This window comes from Castor canadensis, chromosome 2 (assembly GCF_047511655.1).
Source record: "Castor canadensis chromosome 2, mCasCan1.hap1v2, whole genome shotgun sequence".
In the NCBI taxonomy this organism is placed as follows: domain Eukaryota; kingdom Metazoa; phylum Chordata; class Mammalia; order Rodentia; family Castoridae; genus Castor; species Castor canadensis.
The window spans coordinates 4795876-4811478 of record NC_133387.1 but is presented as its reverse complement, the minus strand read 5'-3'; the positions used below and the strand labels follow the sequence as shown (position 1 = coordinate 4811478).

Sequence of the window (15603 nt, the reverse complement as noted above, 5' to 3'; positions counted from 1 at the left end):
TAATAGACGATTGAAAGACTTCCAGCTTTGCCCTTGTCCCAACACAGGAACATTTCAGCTCCAAACATGATAACATAGGCAGTCCTTGTGCCTAGGACAGGGGACATGGCGATACTGAAGGGTGTCTCTTGGGAAAGTACCATGTGGCATTTAAGGCAAATCTCACTAGAAAGATTAGGATATAGATTTCCTTCTTCTCTAAAGCTATGCGTGGATTGCAAATTTTCTAAAAATAGTTCTTGGAGTGCTAGTGGGCCCTGGTAGATAGGGAGCATCTGGCCTTGGGACATCCAGGACAATCTAGCTGACACTGTGCCATCGTGAGCTGATTTAGGCTCACCTGGCCATGTCATGGGTTGGGTAGACCAGCAGTGGTCAACCATGAGAGAGAGGGAGTGATGCTTTGTGATGAGTGGGGTCAGAGGCACCAGGCAGCTGTCCAAAGTGGTACAAACTCCAGTGCCTCCCACTACAGGGCATCATTCTCAGATCATAGGGCAGGGTGAAACACCTCATGGGACCACCTGCTGGGAAAAGACAAAGCCTCAGCTTTGTTCACTGCTAATTTGTTCTCACCTGAACTGGCCCAAAAAGACACAAGGGGAAATTCTTCCAATGTTCAGAGCTTTTGGTATCACCCTGGTCATCCACTTTGGATGGAAGGAGAACCAGAATGAGCATATGGACTCAGAGACAGAGACAAATGATTTCAGAAGATAGAGCCCTGGAAGAGCCAAATGGGGACATCTGTGACAAGAGGCTCTGGGGAAGAGACATGTGGATGGACCAATGGCAGTGGGTATGAAGGGTGAAGATCTTTTACAACACTACCTTGCTCATCAGAGAGAGGTTACTAGGCAACCAAGGATGTAGGCTGAACTTGGTTGTTTGAAGTCAACCAGCCTTTGTCATTGGCTGCCCTAGGGCTGGCACTATAGCAGATGTGTAAAGTGGCCATGGTGGCTGACATAGAGACCAGATGTCGGCCCAAGAGCATGGCCTCCCATTCACTGAGGCTGATGTAGCCACAGTCACTGTGATGTCCATCCTGTTGATAATAGAAACAAATGCTAAGCCAACATGGGTCCAACCTTGAGACCAGAGATCCTCAGTCACAAGCTGTCTTGGACCGCTCCCACCTATGGGGGTGGGGAGCAGCTGATCTTACTGGAATTGTCCCATATTCTGTTTGTGTTTCTTTCCTTGCATATATGGTCTCAGCCAGCCCCAGCTGACCAAGGGTTTACAGAGTATTTGCCTGCTGATAAGAGATCAGCTGTAACGTTGGTTCAGATGGAAGGATTCACTCCCCAGCAAGGGTATTGGGTATATTCCAATGAGCCTACTTGTACTCGTCACCCAGAAGCTACCTTGTCTGACAGAACAGCTGCAATGTCAGCTTGGGTACGATACCCCATGAGATGGCCACTAGCTTTCAGGACCCAGTAGACGCACTAACCCATTGAGTGGCATTATAGGTCGTGTTGCCTCCCAATCATTGTCAGAAAAAACCAGGTCTATCAACCAAGTGTTAAAGCAGGATTTCCCCATTACTTCCCTGCCGGTGACCTACCTGGGAAATTTGGCTTCATGATCACAGGTCTGGACTCTGCTGGCTTCCAGAGGAGATGGTGTCCACCAGTGGGCACAACCTCATTAAGCCATAAGGTCTGACTGCTGTGTGATTGCTTTGAGCTTCTCCTGCCAAGAGACCACAGTGCTGGGAGAGATGGCCTGTCACCATCTCACCTGAGAAACAGGTGCACATTTCAGGCTGAGGGAGACTGTTTCCTAGCTCCCTCCAGAGCCCATTGAGTTTATTAGATTTAGGTAGAGGATTTGGTTAGCCCGTTGGAGAGATGGGATTAAGCAGTAAGGAGCTTTTCCCTTACTGGGATCTCCAAACTCATCACGGGAGGATGATAGTGGTCTGGCTTCTTGACTGCTTTTCTTAATGTGCCAAGTTCATTGTCACTCATGAGATCAGTCAAAAATGACCACACGTCTGTGGCTTTGCAAACCATGAGTTATTGAATGTAAAAGCTGGAAGGGGGTTTAGAAAGAATCTGAGTCCACAACCTTGTTTTCTGGACATGAGGACCAGAGAGGTTACCTGATTTGCTGGAAGGCACACAGCAGGCTCCAGGTCTCTTGTTGCCTGTATTAGAGCTGCTTTCTATCCTGCTGGCTCTGGACATGGTGTCTGGCTCACAGACACTAGCAGGAGAGGAGAAAGCGCCCTCTACCTGAAGGCTGTCTATGGCCGTGTTCTCTGCTCTGTGTCTGTCAAACCAGATACACAGGCTCTGAGCAGTGCGCAGGGCTGACATTTTACCAAAGAATACCAAGGGAGCGGTGTGCTCAGGAAAGTTACGGATTATGAAATCAGAGAGAAGGGAAAAGGGCAATATGGAAATGTGACTGAGGAAGGGCTCCTTGGTGATCAATGCTCCAAGCAACACCGATCCTGTGTTTTATATTTATGGCCACCATAAAAGCAGAGCCGGGACAGCGAGACCGGGTGAGGAGAAGGCCGCTGCCCTGCTGCTGGTGTCTTTCCTCTAAAAAGCAGAGAACTGTGAGGTCTGAGAGCTTCAGAGCCCTCCCAGACAGAAGGCCCTCTTGTCAAAGGTCACAGGTCAAGGTCAAAGCTAGGACTGCAGTGTAGGTCCTGCCTCCTCCTCGGATATCTCAGCACCTCAGCTCTCCTGGAAGCAAAGGCTTCCACGGACCGAGGGAGGGACTGTGAGGAGTGCTAGACAGCCTGGACTTGTCACCAGCTAGGTGAGGGCGTGTGGCCTGGACTCACTTCCTGATCAGGTGCTGGCACTCTGTCTGTGTGTAGCTGGTGACTATGGAGCGTGGCCTCACACTGGCAGTGCCTGCTTAGCAGGAAGTGGACTGGCTCTGGGTTGGGTGGACCTGCTGGTGGGCTGGGCCCATGCAGAGGTGGGCGGTGTTCCAGCAGGCAGGTATGGTGCACTGTGTCAAGAATGGGCCCTCCATAGCTGGGCTGGTCAGGGAGCTTCCAGGAGTCACAGGCTGTCCCATGGCAACAAGGACAGCAAACTTCTGGAGACACAGAAGGTGTGCAGTGGGTCTGAAGAATTCTGTAGGTAGACAGCAGGGTGTCAGGAGTGATGAGGGAGCACGAGTGGAGAAGCAAGGGACCCAGAGCTACCATGGGAGACAGAGGCCAGCCTGTGCCTCATCAAGAGACAGGACACCTCTAGTAATAGCCCTGGTCCTTACCTGGGGCTCTTCTGAACTCAGATATGGTGGTGTGGGAGGGAGAGCAACAGGAGACAGTGTCACCCCCAAATGCAAGCAGTGTGTCTGGCAAACTCTTCCTGTCTCCTGGGGCCTGAATTATGCAGCATCCTTCAGAAACACACTAAGTGGTCTGTGGGGAGAACCTGTCACAGAGCTGCGTAGTTGCCACCCCAACTTCCACAGCTTGCCCACAGGCCTTGCGTTGCAACAGGCACTGGGAGTAGAAGCTACCAAAGATTCTTTGGGTAACAAATAATAAAGCATTCAAGTAGAACTCATTTAAATGATTTAGTTGATTTATTGAGCCACGTAACTGGGAAGAGTGTCCAGATGCAGATTGGGTTTTAGGCACGGATCATTGAGAATTCTGTGTCTCTCTCCAGGATCGTCTTAGCTCTGCCCTGTCTAAATTGGTTTCCTTCCTAGGATCGACTTGCCTTGTGTTTACAAGATGGCTGCTGGCAGTAGTTAGGGAGGCATGCTTCCGTGAGCATATTCAGAAGGAGAGCGTGTAGCTCCCTGAAGTTGTCAAGCCAAACAGGATTTGGATCCGGCAAGTTACACGATAGTCATAGAGCTGCCTGTCTTGTCTAACAAGAACCCAGATTAGATTTCCACATGATGTATATCACGTAAATGTTGTCTAGACAGGACACAATTGTCAGCACAGCAAAGCTGAGTGAACAGGTAAGGGGAGCAGGTGGTGGAAGGACAGGGAGGTGACGTTTGACAAAGCCAGTGATTCTTCGGCTGAAACGATTTCACATTTTTCCCTCCAGAACATTATTTTGATTGGCCAATTACATGCTATAAGATCAGATTGAATTCAATGAAGAAACACTTGGATGGAAATAATCACAGGTGCAGTCATTTTATTAGCATTCCTAAAGACCTCTGATAAGAATAATGACGATAAATCATTAATAGATATTTTCAGCTGCTTTAAAAATTAAATCTGTTCCATGGCGTGTTTCACAATTTTATAGTCATTATCAGAGCCCTTTGGGGTATTCTCATAAAAGGCATCCCATAATTGGGACCTGTGCTCATACTGCAGCCCATCCTACAGCAATGCCTGGTATTCAGTAAGCTGCAAGGCACTAGCTCCTTGGGAAGCAGCCGTGAAGGGAAGGGCGGGAGAACGGGAATAGCAGGTGCTGTGGACGGAGCTCCATCCTCTGCTCAGAGTGTCGCAAGAAAGGGGTTGGGGTGACCAATGTTTTTGGAGAGATTTATTTTACCATTCCCTGAGGCTTTCTGCGAAACCCTACTGAACTTGCAGTTGTCCTAAAAAGAAACCCAACAAACCATGCAGCAGTCTTCTCTGTGGAGTATTCTGTGGGTCCCTCTTGGCTCCTTGCAGTGGAACCAAAGGGGCCTGTTTCAGATGACCCAAGCCCAGGAGAAACTCATTCATTGTGTCCCACTGCCTGTTGGCTTACGGCAGCATTTCCCAACCCAAACTCTGTATCCATGGTAACTGTGAAGCTTGGCCAATCTCTCCAGGTACTGGAAATTTTAGATGTAAAACTTAATGCTGATGCAGGGAAGGCAAGGGATTAGCTTAGTGTGTAGCAATATTGAATTATTTCCATCACCGAAGCAAATCATTTGTAATTCTGAGTGAGCATCAGTAGTGTCAAGGTCAGTGTGTCACACAGCTCTGATGTCAGTGTACAGCAGTCACTTGAATTCAGAGGCTGTCAGTTTGGGGGGCTGTGGTTGCTGCAGAAGAAACTCAGACTCTTAGCAAAGGCTTGAGCAACATTCCTCTTCTGAAACAAACCATGAGTTAAAGGTGGGAGAGATCAGCAGTTGGTGGGTGGGTGGCTCACTTTGGGAATCTTAAATGCTTCCCATGGTGGGGACTTGGTTCTCAACATGAACTTGTGAAAGAGACAAGGAAGGTACTAGAACAACAGAAACAACTAAGAATCAGGTCACTTGAACCAGATGCTAATTGGAACAGCTCTGAACATCTGGAGTTCTGACTCTTGTGGGCTGATGTCTTTGTCCTCTGAGGATGGTTTGCTGACAGCTGGTCTGGATGCAGTGAAGGGCATTGACACAGGAATGGGAGCAGGTGTAGGAAGAGAGGGTGAAGGATTAAAGATGGGTTTGCTTGCTTCCCAATTCTTCCAGGGCTCATCTGGTAACACTGGTCTACTCTTCATGCTTTTTCTGGAGGGAAATTGGTCATGGGGTGTGAGCAGCATGGGGCTAGACTGCTGATCCATTGCACCTTCTCCACCTGCATCTGCTCACCTCCCAAATGACGGGACACTTGAACCTACTCTTTGAACAAGTTTCATTTTGCAAGTCTCTTGTTGCTTCTGAAGTTAGTTTTGGATTCTCTTAAATTAGTAGTTGCTTAGAAGTTTAGTTATTTTTTTCTTGTTTTTATGCTTATCTTTTGCCTCCTTACTTTCATTCCTGAGGTAGGGACTGTATCTGTTTTATTACTTGAGGTGTCCCCAAGAGTGTATCTCCAAGCTCCTCCCTCCACTTTCTGTCTCTAATTATATGCATTTTGAAGAAAGGCTATATATAAAGTTCACATAGCCAGCTGGGGGGAGGTGGGGAGAGAGAGAGAGAGAGAGAGAGAGAGAGAGAGAGAGAGAGAGAGAGAGAGAGAGAGAGAGAGAGAGAGAGAGAGAGAGAAGAGGAAGAAGAAAGAGGAAGAAGAAGGAGGAAGAAGAAGGAGGAAGAAGAAGGAAGAAAGAGGAGGAGCAGGAGGAGAAGAGGAAAATTGCCCTTTTCTGCCTTTTCATTTTACTGGTCCCTCAATAGATTGGATTGTGCCTGACCACATTGGAGAGGGAGGATCTTTACTCTGTTTAGTGATTTGAACGTCAGTCTCTTCCCCAAATACCCTTGCAGACTTACCCAGAAATTGTGTTTCACCAGCTATCTGGGCATCCCTTAGGCCAGTGAACTGGATATGCATAAGGGGATAAAGCTATGCATGTATGAGTACATTGAAAGAAGTAGACCTCCTCCTTCTCCTCAACTGTCCTCTCCACTCTTCTTTTCCCTTCCCTTCCCTTCCCGTCCCCCCTCCCCAACTCCCTCATTGGTGCTCGTGGTTATGAGACCTTAGCTGTGAGATGCATTGTATATGGCAGCCATTCAGTTAAAGGCAGATGAAGACAACCATGAAGATGAAGACCATGAAAAATATGGAGAAAGATAAAGAGAGGGAAGGAAGTGAGGAGGAGGAATGGAGGAGAGGTGCTATTCAAATTTGGGAAATTTACTATGCGTTTTGATACTCTGTTCTCTGGTCAGTTGGATGGGACCCCTTGCACCTTGCTTCCTTGCAAAGATAGAGCAAATTAATGCATGAGAAAGGCTCTCCAAGCGTGAAGCGCTATACCTGGAGACATGAGTGGTACTAAGTAAAAACATGTATCTTTAAATCAGGTAGTGTTTTTCAAAGTTGGTCCTATGCAACACAGAGGTGATGCATTTGAAAATGTTTGGGAAGCATTTATCTCTATGTGATGCAGATCTGACCCTGTAGGTCTACACTTGGGGAGGAAATGAGGCTCTGTTCTGATTACATAGACTCCAAAGAACCAACTCGTAGCCACACTGCAGGCCATGTGTCATCTTGTAAAGCAACACTTTCCCTCTTTGTCAGCAGTTTTAATCAGAGTGATGAAACCAGATTAAAGCTGTTTAAAATATGATAATGGGCTGACAGGAGATTAAACGGTCCTCTTACAAATGGCTCTCCATCAAGCCCCATGTCCCTCCCAACACAACTGCCATTATCAACGCCGACACTCCTGCCCTTTGGTGATATTCCGTATATCTCCTGGTCTTTGCTCTCACTGTCCACCCATGAGCCTGTGACAACCAGAGAATTATCAGGCGTTCTTTGCACATTATCTCCCGTGGCTGCTGAGGTGGGTTTGTGAGACTGCTGGAGAATTATTGCCTTGCTGATTTATCTGTTCCCGGGCCACTTTCCCAGGCTAGTGACAGATTGCATCTACAGGGAAACCTACATAGAACACTTAAGACAGAAGTGACCAATTTCTCATATTCTGGGTTCGTTCGAAGAGCCACAAGAATTAAGGTTTCCTGCAAAGGCTTGAAAGATACAAGGAATTGAATATTAAAAGTTAAAAAGTGCATTTGGAGATATTCCCTACCCATACTTGACATTTGGGGAAGGATGTTACAGTGAGTGACAAAGCCCACACGTCTACTCTTCACTTTGTTTTGCTTGGCAGAGACGCCCAGTGGACTCTGTGACACAGTGTTCACCTAGATCTGGGTGTTTTGTAAAGGACTTTTGCTCCCACAAAGCCCCTGCTTTCTCCTCTGTCTTCTTCCTGCCCTCCGGGGGTCTTCCACCCTCAGGTTTCTTTCTCATGCCCTTGACATCCCTCCTCTGAAGCTACTCAGTTTTCATCTCCTCTAGCTGGAGCCTGATGCTCCTTTATTCTGCTGCCAGGGATCTCTGGGCCATTTCTAGCATAACACAACCTATGCTCTACTGTGGCTGACATTGGTGTGACTGTCTTCTCCACCATACTGTGAGCGTCTCTTGGGCAGAGGTGACTTCTCTGCTCATTTTAGGCTCCTAGGGGCAGTCCAATGCCTGGCACAGTGCTGAACTTCATCAGACACCAAGATATTTTCCAACCACCAAGTGTCTCTCTTAATTGTGAGATATGGGACAAATATTTTGGTACAAAACAGTGAAGTGTGAAATGGAACTCATAAAAACATAAATGAGAGAGCAACCCTGGGAAGGTCCTGGTAGGAAACAGATGGCACACTCTAACATGGAGGAGGATTTAACAAAGGGACTATTTATAGGATATGTGGGCAGGATTTAGGAATCTAAGAAGGGATAGGGAGGCCCCAGGGCTAGCAATGGTGGGCTGTTACCACACCAGGATCCTCAGGGTGAGGAGAGAGATAGGGCAGCAGAGTCCAGGGAACGCAGCTGTGGAGAGAGGGATGCTGACAAGGATTGTGAAAAGCCCTGGTGACCTGCAAGATGGGAAGCCACAGATCTAGGTATCTCTTCTCTGTCTCTCTCCAATCTGCCAGTGAGTCCCACTGGCTGCATCAAATTGGAAATCAGAAGACAGTCTACCCAGGTCAGTATCCTGGGCCATAGGCAGGGTAGACAGAAGTGAGAGTAGGCCTTGGATGGGCCAAAAGAAGTTGTTCCCCATCTAGAATTTAGTGGTTTGCTAACTAGCATCTATTTTTTCCTTGTCTAGGTGAAAAGTTCATGTTCTGAAAATGCACACGGAGACACATAAATTTGAGTCACCTGACAAAACATCAAAGGTATGTCACATCCTTCTAAAGTCTTCTTTTGCTGTGGAGGGTAGAATTAGAAAGGACAAGGGAAAATAGAAATTTATTACCCTAAAATGCAGCTTGCAAACCCCCCTCTGTAGCTGGTTAAAGGGGTGACATTGGTGATTGTGGTTAACTTCTGTCACCCATTCCAAACGCTCCTTAATCTCATCTAGCATTTCAGGTAGACACAGTTCTTTACGATGAGCTCCCCAACTTTCATTTCTGTGGAATTTAATTACTGGTAGTCTTGCCTTCATCAGGTGTGCATTTTTCCATTCATAAGAACTTCTGGAAAAGGAAAACTAAGAGGCAACCTTGTAATCTTTGGGAGATCCACACCACATTTGTCCCAATTGTGTAGTGAGAACCCAGTTTTCTTTTGGAGATTGAGACTGAGCTTCTTGTTGATTTCCTTCTCTTCTTGTTGGTTCAACAGCATTGAGACTCTAATGGCCAGGAAATGACTGCCAGAGAGCATTTCGTATACACAGGAGCCCTCCTTGTCTCCTCTGTTCATGTACTTATGCATTCTGGTTATGTATTGGTCACTGCCAAAGCATGGGCTGAACCAGCAGGAACCCCCCAGCCTTGCCAGTGTGGCTTCTAACTGGTGTGTAGCTGGTCCTTCTGTAGACCTCGCCTCATGACAGATGCTTCTGGGTGCTTGAGTCATCAGAACAGGAGTCAATTCCATGACATGAGACTCCCATTGTCCCTTGATTGCACAGCACACGCGCCATGGAGTGCAGCTGTATCAAGTGGGATGCCATGGTGATGGATGAAACATCTGCAAGTCAAAGTGCTGCCGTGCATATTCAGCATTATAGTGTGATGAGTCAGGAAGTGCCTAGGTCATGAATAGCAGTTTGAGATGCTCAGCCATCTGGTGTCCCATAGTCAGGTGCTCAGACTGAAACAGATCAAGAGCACCTTTCAAGTGGAGACTAGTTGGTAGAGGAGGTATAGTCCAGGGTTCTGCTACCAGAGCATGCCAGAGATTCTTGTATTATTCTCTCTGTGGCAGACGCATCCGACATTGCTGGATCTAACGGTCATGAGCTCAATAGTGAAGCATCTTGAACTGCATCCTGAGTCTGCTGCAGTGATTCTCACTCCTCTGGCACCACTCGAAACTGGCGCTTGTGTATCTCACTGGGTGTGGGAGCTGAGGCTGTGACGCACTGTACCACGTCCTTCAGACCTGATTTCAGCACAGCAGTGTGGACAGCTCCATGCACCACTCCAGCATTCCACAGACACTCAAGGAGGCAACCCCTCTCTATTCTGCTTTCTCAGAGGTTGTGCAAGGCTGCTCAGCCACTCATAAGTGCCATCCAAAATGCATCCAGGGGAGAGCTGGACCAGCTGTGGATGGGACTTGGTGGATAAGTAACTCAGCCTCCTCATGCTGTTCTATATGGTTCCTAAGGATGCTTAGTGTGTTTGTCCCAGTGCCTCCATTGGTAACCAGATCAATAACTCAGACTCTACTCCTCAATTTTACTTACATCCTTATTTCTGTTCCTTGGCATCACCACCCAAAATAAGCTATGTGCATGGAGTTCTTTGAATAACAGCCTGTTTTCTGGGAACTAGATTAGCACATAAAACAGACTTTCAAGACAGGATTCTAGAATTGGATTGCTTCATGGTTACATGAATACAAGAATCCTATTACTGGAGGTTAAGTAGACTGGTGATAAGCCCTGGACCCTGGTGGTATCACATTAAGTCTCTCAAATGAGGAGGGTTTGGATGAAAGGGGGTGCCCTGCTTTTCTGCAATAACTAGTAATTAAAAAGGAATAGGGCCGCCATTGACTTCTGAGAGACGGTAATTCCAAGATGGTGAAGTGGGCTTGAAGAAATAGAATGACAGCAGGGGTCAGCCACTTATCAACTGGGATGATAAACCACTTATCTTCTGGGATGGCCTGAAGGGTTTCAGGACAGCATTCAAGGATACCCTCATCTGCATCTAAAAGCCAAACAAGACCTAAGATTTAATGATAACATAGCACGGCTGCAAAGGACATTGAATTCTTAGGTTTGACAAGTTTCATCAGGATAGGAACATTGGAAGGAGGCTCCTGAGAACTTTGAACATCCAGAACCCACCTAAAGCCTCTAGGCTGGAAGACTGGTCCATTCCTCTGCTGCTTGGAGACCATGCAAAAGTGTCATCTAAGGCTGATGCCTTGAAGATGATACTTTTCCTCCTCAGGATCTCCTGCTTCTCCAGATCAATAACCACATCAGGTTTTGTACAGCCAAACTAGGTGCACACATTCTCTGCTGTGGGAAGAGATCAAACCCTCAGTGGAAAAGTTGAAGGGCCTGATAATGTGATCTGATAGAAACCAGGAGAATGTGTGGGAATGAATCTTGAAAGCGATGGCTGGGTGGTTGAACCCAAGGCTGAATAAGGGTTGATCGATATGGGAACATTCTTGGGAAACTTGCAATTTAGAACGTTGTTGATAACTTTTGGAGCTGGCCCTAATACATAGTGGAGATGAATCCTTGAAGTTTGGATGTGAGGAGGAATGCAGAAAGTGAAGATGATATGACAGAACCACTTTCTATTTGTTAGGGTATCGGAGATGGGCCAGTAGGCACAGAAAAATGTCCACTTTAGAGTATACTTATTGCATGAGAATGGAGAACCTGGATCTTGTTCCTCAAGAGAGCCCAGAGGACACTCATTCACCAAGGCCATAGGAGGCACTGGTGACTTCTGGTGAGGGGTCATTAGTCTCCCTCAGAAGTCAGTGGCTCATAGCCTCTGTAGGTCAAGAGTAAAAGCAGAGGATGCCAAGGACTTGGGCTGCCTACAGTCAGTGGAGTGATAGGATGCTGGACTAGCAGAGGACAGAGACATAAATTCCACAGTGAGCAACAGGCTAGATAGGTGACCAAGGAGCTTTTACCTCAAGGGACCTGTGGTAATGGCAAAAGGCTGGACTGACCACCAAGATTCTTTGGATTAGAGAAATCTGAGGTCATGGCCAATAAATTATGATTACTTTAAGATGAGATATATGGATTCTGACTGTATTGCTTGTCTTGTATGATCAGAAAAATATGTCATCTCCACAATGAACATTTTGATCCCTTCCTTACTTTCTATGTCTGGGTCAATTCCATACTTAGGTTTTATAGACTGAATGGAATGCTGGGGTTCCTTGGACAAATGTTCCAGGGGACAGGGAGACATTTTCCAGAACTGCACAGAGGTAAGGGGAACACACAGACCTTCCAGGATTGTTGGATACTGGCTCAGAGAAGACACTGGTATTGTGGCCTCCAACTCAAGAGGAAGGGCATGCAGCCAGAGGAGAAACAAGTCTGGCCATCCATCCTCCTATCTCTCACATCTTCAGATTCACAGATTCAGTCGACACTGACCAGCTGCTATAGACACTATCTGCAAAATCCTGTGGCTTCCACAGATATAATTTATGAGCATATTAATTCTCTGTGGCCAGTAGGTAATCTAGGCATTCCTCAAAGATGTAGTCAACATAATCTCAGAATCCCATTGGACAGTTTCTTTTCTGGAGCCATCCCAACATGTGTTTCTGTTTCCATTATTTGGCAAGAAGGTGATGAAGGGTTTATACTAGACAACTGAGTAGAGATTAAGAAAGGGACTGATCCAGAGGTGAAGGCAGGGTTTAGGGAACAACAGTAGTTCCAGCAGCAGCATGGGGCAGTTATTGTCCCTAGGGTGATGAGCGAGGGAAGCAAGTTGTCTGAACTTGGGGAAGACAGCAAGGGAGAGAATCTGTCAACAAGGGCTGTAGCCTTTGGTGAAGAAAGTAAATGGCTCACAGCAATTGGTGTCAAGGAAGCTGGGAGCAAGTGCTCCAGCCTCCCTCTCCTTTCACCCTCCAGCTCCTGGCAGTGCCCTCTTCTTTGCTTAAGCCCAGCTGGAGAGTCTCCACAGCACTGGAGTCTATGACACTCGAGGCCAGCTTTCCCAGGCACAGGGCAAGGTGAAGAGCGGAGAGCTCGAATCAGTAGGAGGAACAGAAAATGTCCACCGTCAGAGGATTTGAGGATTCCTGCAAGAATCCATTCTCTCTCTTTCACGGTCACAGGTGTTCTCAACTGGAAGAGGATGTAGCATTGCAGTGAAAGCTCATGAAAGCATTTGTTCTATGACCACCATGCAACGTGCTGCAGAACAGGAAAGGAGGTGACCTGCTGTCCCACACTGATTCTGTAGAGCCTTGATTCCAGTTGAGTGTGGGATGAGAAGCTGTGGGAAGGGGAGGCTTGGGTTGGGCAAGGCCAACTCCAGGGGGTTGATTATGTTGGATGAACAATGTTGGGGCTTGGTTGGAAGGAGACCAAGAGCTTGTCGTGAACCTGGCTTATTACCCAGTTTTACTTGATCTGAATCCTGTAGAGGAACTCTTTGCTAGGGTCTGGATATGGTTGAGATGCTTCCCTCCAAAAGCTCACGTGCTAGAGGCTTGGTCCCAGGGTGGTGGTAATGGATGTGGTGGGACCTTTAAGAGGTAGAACCTAGATGGAGGTCCTAGGTCACTTGGGGCATGCCCTCAGAAGGGATCAAGGTAGTTCTCATGGAACCTTTGAGTTGGCTCGTGAGAGAGGGTGTTTTAAAGCCTGAACCTGGCTCCATCCCTCTGGCTTCCTGCCTCACCATGCAATCAGCATGAAGCTACGAGGTCCCCACCAGAGCCAAGCTGATACTAGTGCCATTTCTTTGAACCTACAGGACTGTGAGCTAAATAAATCTCTTTTCTCTGTAAAGTTAGCCTATCAAGGATAACTCAAGTATTTCATTATAGTAATGAAAATGGAATAATACACTGCTAACAAAAAGCTCATTCCTTAAGCAAGAAGTACCTGTTTACTGTTAACATTTCATCATTGACTTGATGGCTTATTATGCCTTGCTTCTCCCTGTGGTTTTTGTTGGTTTTAAGGATATGACTTATTCCTGTTTCAATTTTAGCATCCTTGATGGTATGGGTTTGTCTTGTCCATTTTCACACCATCAGAAACACCTGGCAGAGACTGATGAATGGTGTGCACTGATGAATATCCTTGTGGAACACAAATTCTCCTGCAGGCTACTTGTTGACCATACCACTGTGCATAAACCATCTGCCAACTCCAGGAAGATAAGAAATGGTAGAACTTAAGTTCATCCCTCCGTGTCCTGACGGCAATTTCCCTAGGGCTGAGGGAAAGTTGAAATTCTTGGCTATATGGAGCTCAGAGATTACCATCAGTATTAGAGGAGGTCCAGGGTTGCCATTAAAGAGTCCCTGGGGCACATCTCATGCTCACTGAGGTGTCCCAGTAAACATTGTGACCGATGCTGTCTTGGGAAATTAATCTGAGCTCCTCCACAGCTGACTTTTAAATTCTTATCTTCATGACACTTCATGATCTCTCTGTTTTCTGCTCCCTGAGTTCATATTTCTAGCTCCTCCAGAAAAGCTCTTTGTGCCTCCTGGAGAGTGAGCTTTCCTTTTATGTCGAGGGGCTGCTCACTGGATTACTAACTAGACCCAAACAGGGTCTCCCCATCCACCTGGGCCTCACACCTGACTCCTGCCATCTCTCCCACTCCTGTCTTGTGAGACTGTGTGAATTGGCCTGAGGAATTCAGCAGATGGTGAGTACATAGAGATAACTAGGGAATGGAGTCAGGAAGTTCATCCCAACACTTGGCCAGGACTCTGAGAAGTCTGTGATAGGAGTGGGTGGCTGTGGGGCATGCTGGGAAAATCCACTTTGGAAAGAGAGAAGTAGGGTTAGTCTAACTCCAAACTCCTAGCCATCCCTCTATGCGACTGACCCCGACTGACTCAGTTCTGTAGAAATTGTTGCCAGGAAACTACACAGTGGTTCACAGTCCTATGTAACTGACTCCTAGGATTTTGTGTGTATGATGAGGAGAGTACTCAGAGATCTCCCAGTCTTTCTCAGCTCTTAGAATTCAGTGATTTCCCTGGAGTCTGCACACCACAGCTGGAGCCTGTGGACCCTTGTGGCTTCTCATCTGAGGGAGAAGGCATGTGTTGGTAAGGAGTACGCTGGGAAGAGCTTTGCTTCTAGACCCTCCAAAGGAAGAAGTGGTTTTCCACTGGAATGTCTACACTCATGTCACAGAGGAATGACAAGTGACATTTAGTGACCTCCCACATGAATGATACTATGTGCAAAAGCCTGAAGCCAGAAAATTATTGTCTTCTTGTTAATTCAAGACCTCCGAGAATGGAAGCTTAAAGATGCATGAATAAGATTTTTGCCATAACTTAGTGGGGCAAGAGAGAAACAATTCTTATAATGGATGATAATTTTTTACCACAAGAGAAGTGAAATACCAGTAAAGGACAAAATCCCTGCCCACCTCACTGGCACCCTGCCACTCTCACACTTATGCACATAGTGAGAGAACACTTTGCCATGAACCCAGTCAGGAACTGAGGCAGACACGGTATCACCGTCAGGTGGTGTGGACATGGAAGATGGCCCAGCATGGGACTTTGCTGTCAGACAATTTGGATTAGAATCCAGGCTCCAACAATTTTTGGCTGTGTGATTCTAGACGTGATATTTACTGTGGGGTTTTATTCTGATAGACAGTGGTATCTCTTATATTTTTGGAAAATAAATGACTCAAGTTGTTCTATGAAATGCTTTAAATGGCAGAATATAAAAACCCACATATTCCTGCATTAAAATACTTAGGTTAATAGCTTGATGACGTGAAATGCTGTTGACACTTTTTTTTTTTTTTTTGCTTAACCCAAGGAACAGAATTACTAATTTATTATCTCTAGAAATCCTATTTACCCTTCACCCATTCATCATGGAACAGGTAGTAGCTTACATGCTAGGACTCCGGGCAGGGAGAAAAGAAGGCTTTTCTCTTTTGGCACTTATATTCAGTAGAAAGAGAGACAAAAAAACAAAGAAGGAGAAATGAAGGTGGAGGTAGGCAGTCAGGGCTGCC

General features: G+C 46.6%; 1 long non-coding RNA gene across 1 annotated transcript in view; it reads left to right on the top strand.

The window, feature by feature from the left end:
- The window catches only part of LOC141416926 (uncharacterized), a 129432-nt gene extending 114207 nt beyond the window's left edge, over positions 1 to 15225 (top strand). The window contains exons 6-7 of the long non-coding RNA XR_012441561.1: positions 8520 to 8589; positions 12707 to 15225. This is a non-coding gene — a long non-coding RNA (uncharacterized lncRNA). The remainder of the gene's footprint in view (positions 1 to 8519; positions 8590 to 12706) is intronic.
- Positions 15226 to 15603: the final 378 nt, after the last annotated feature.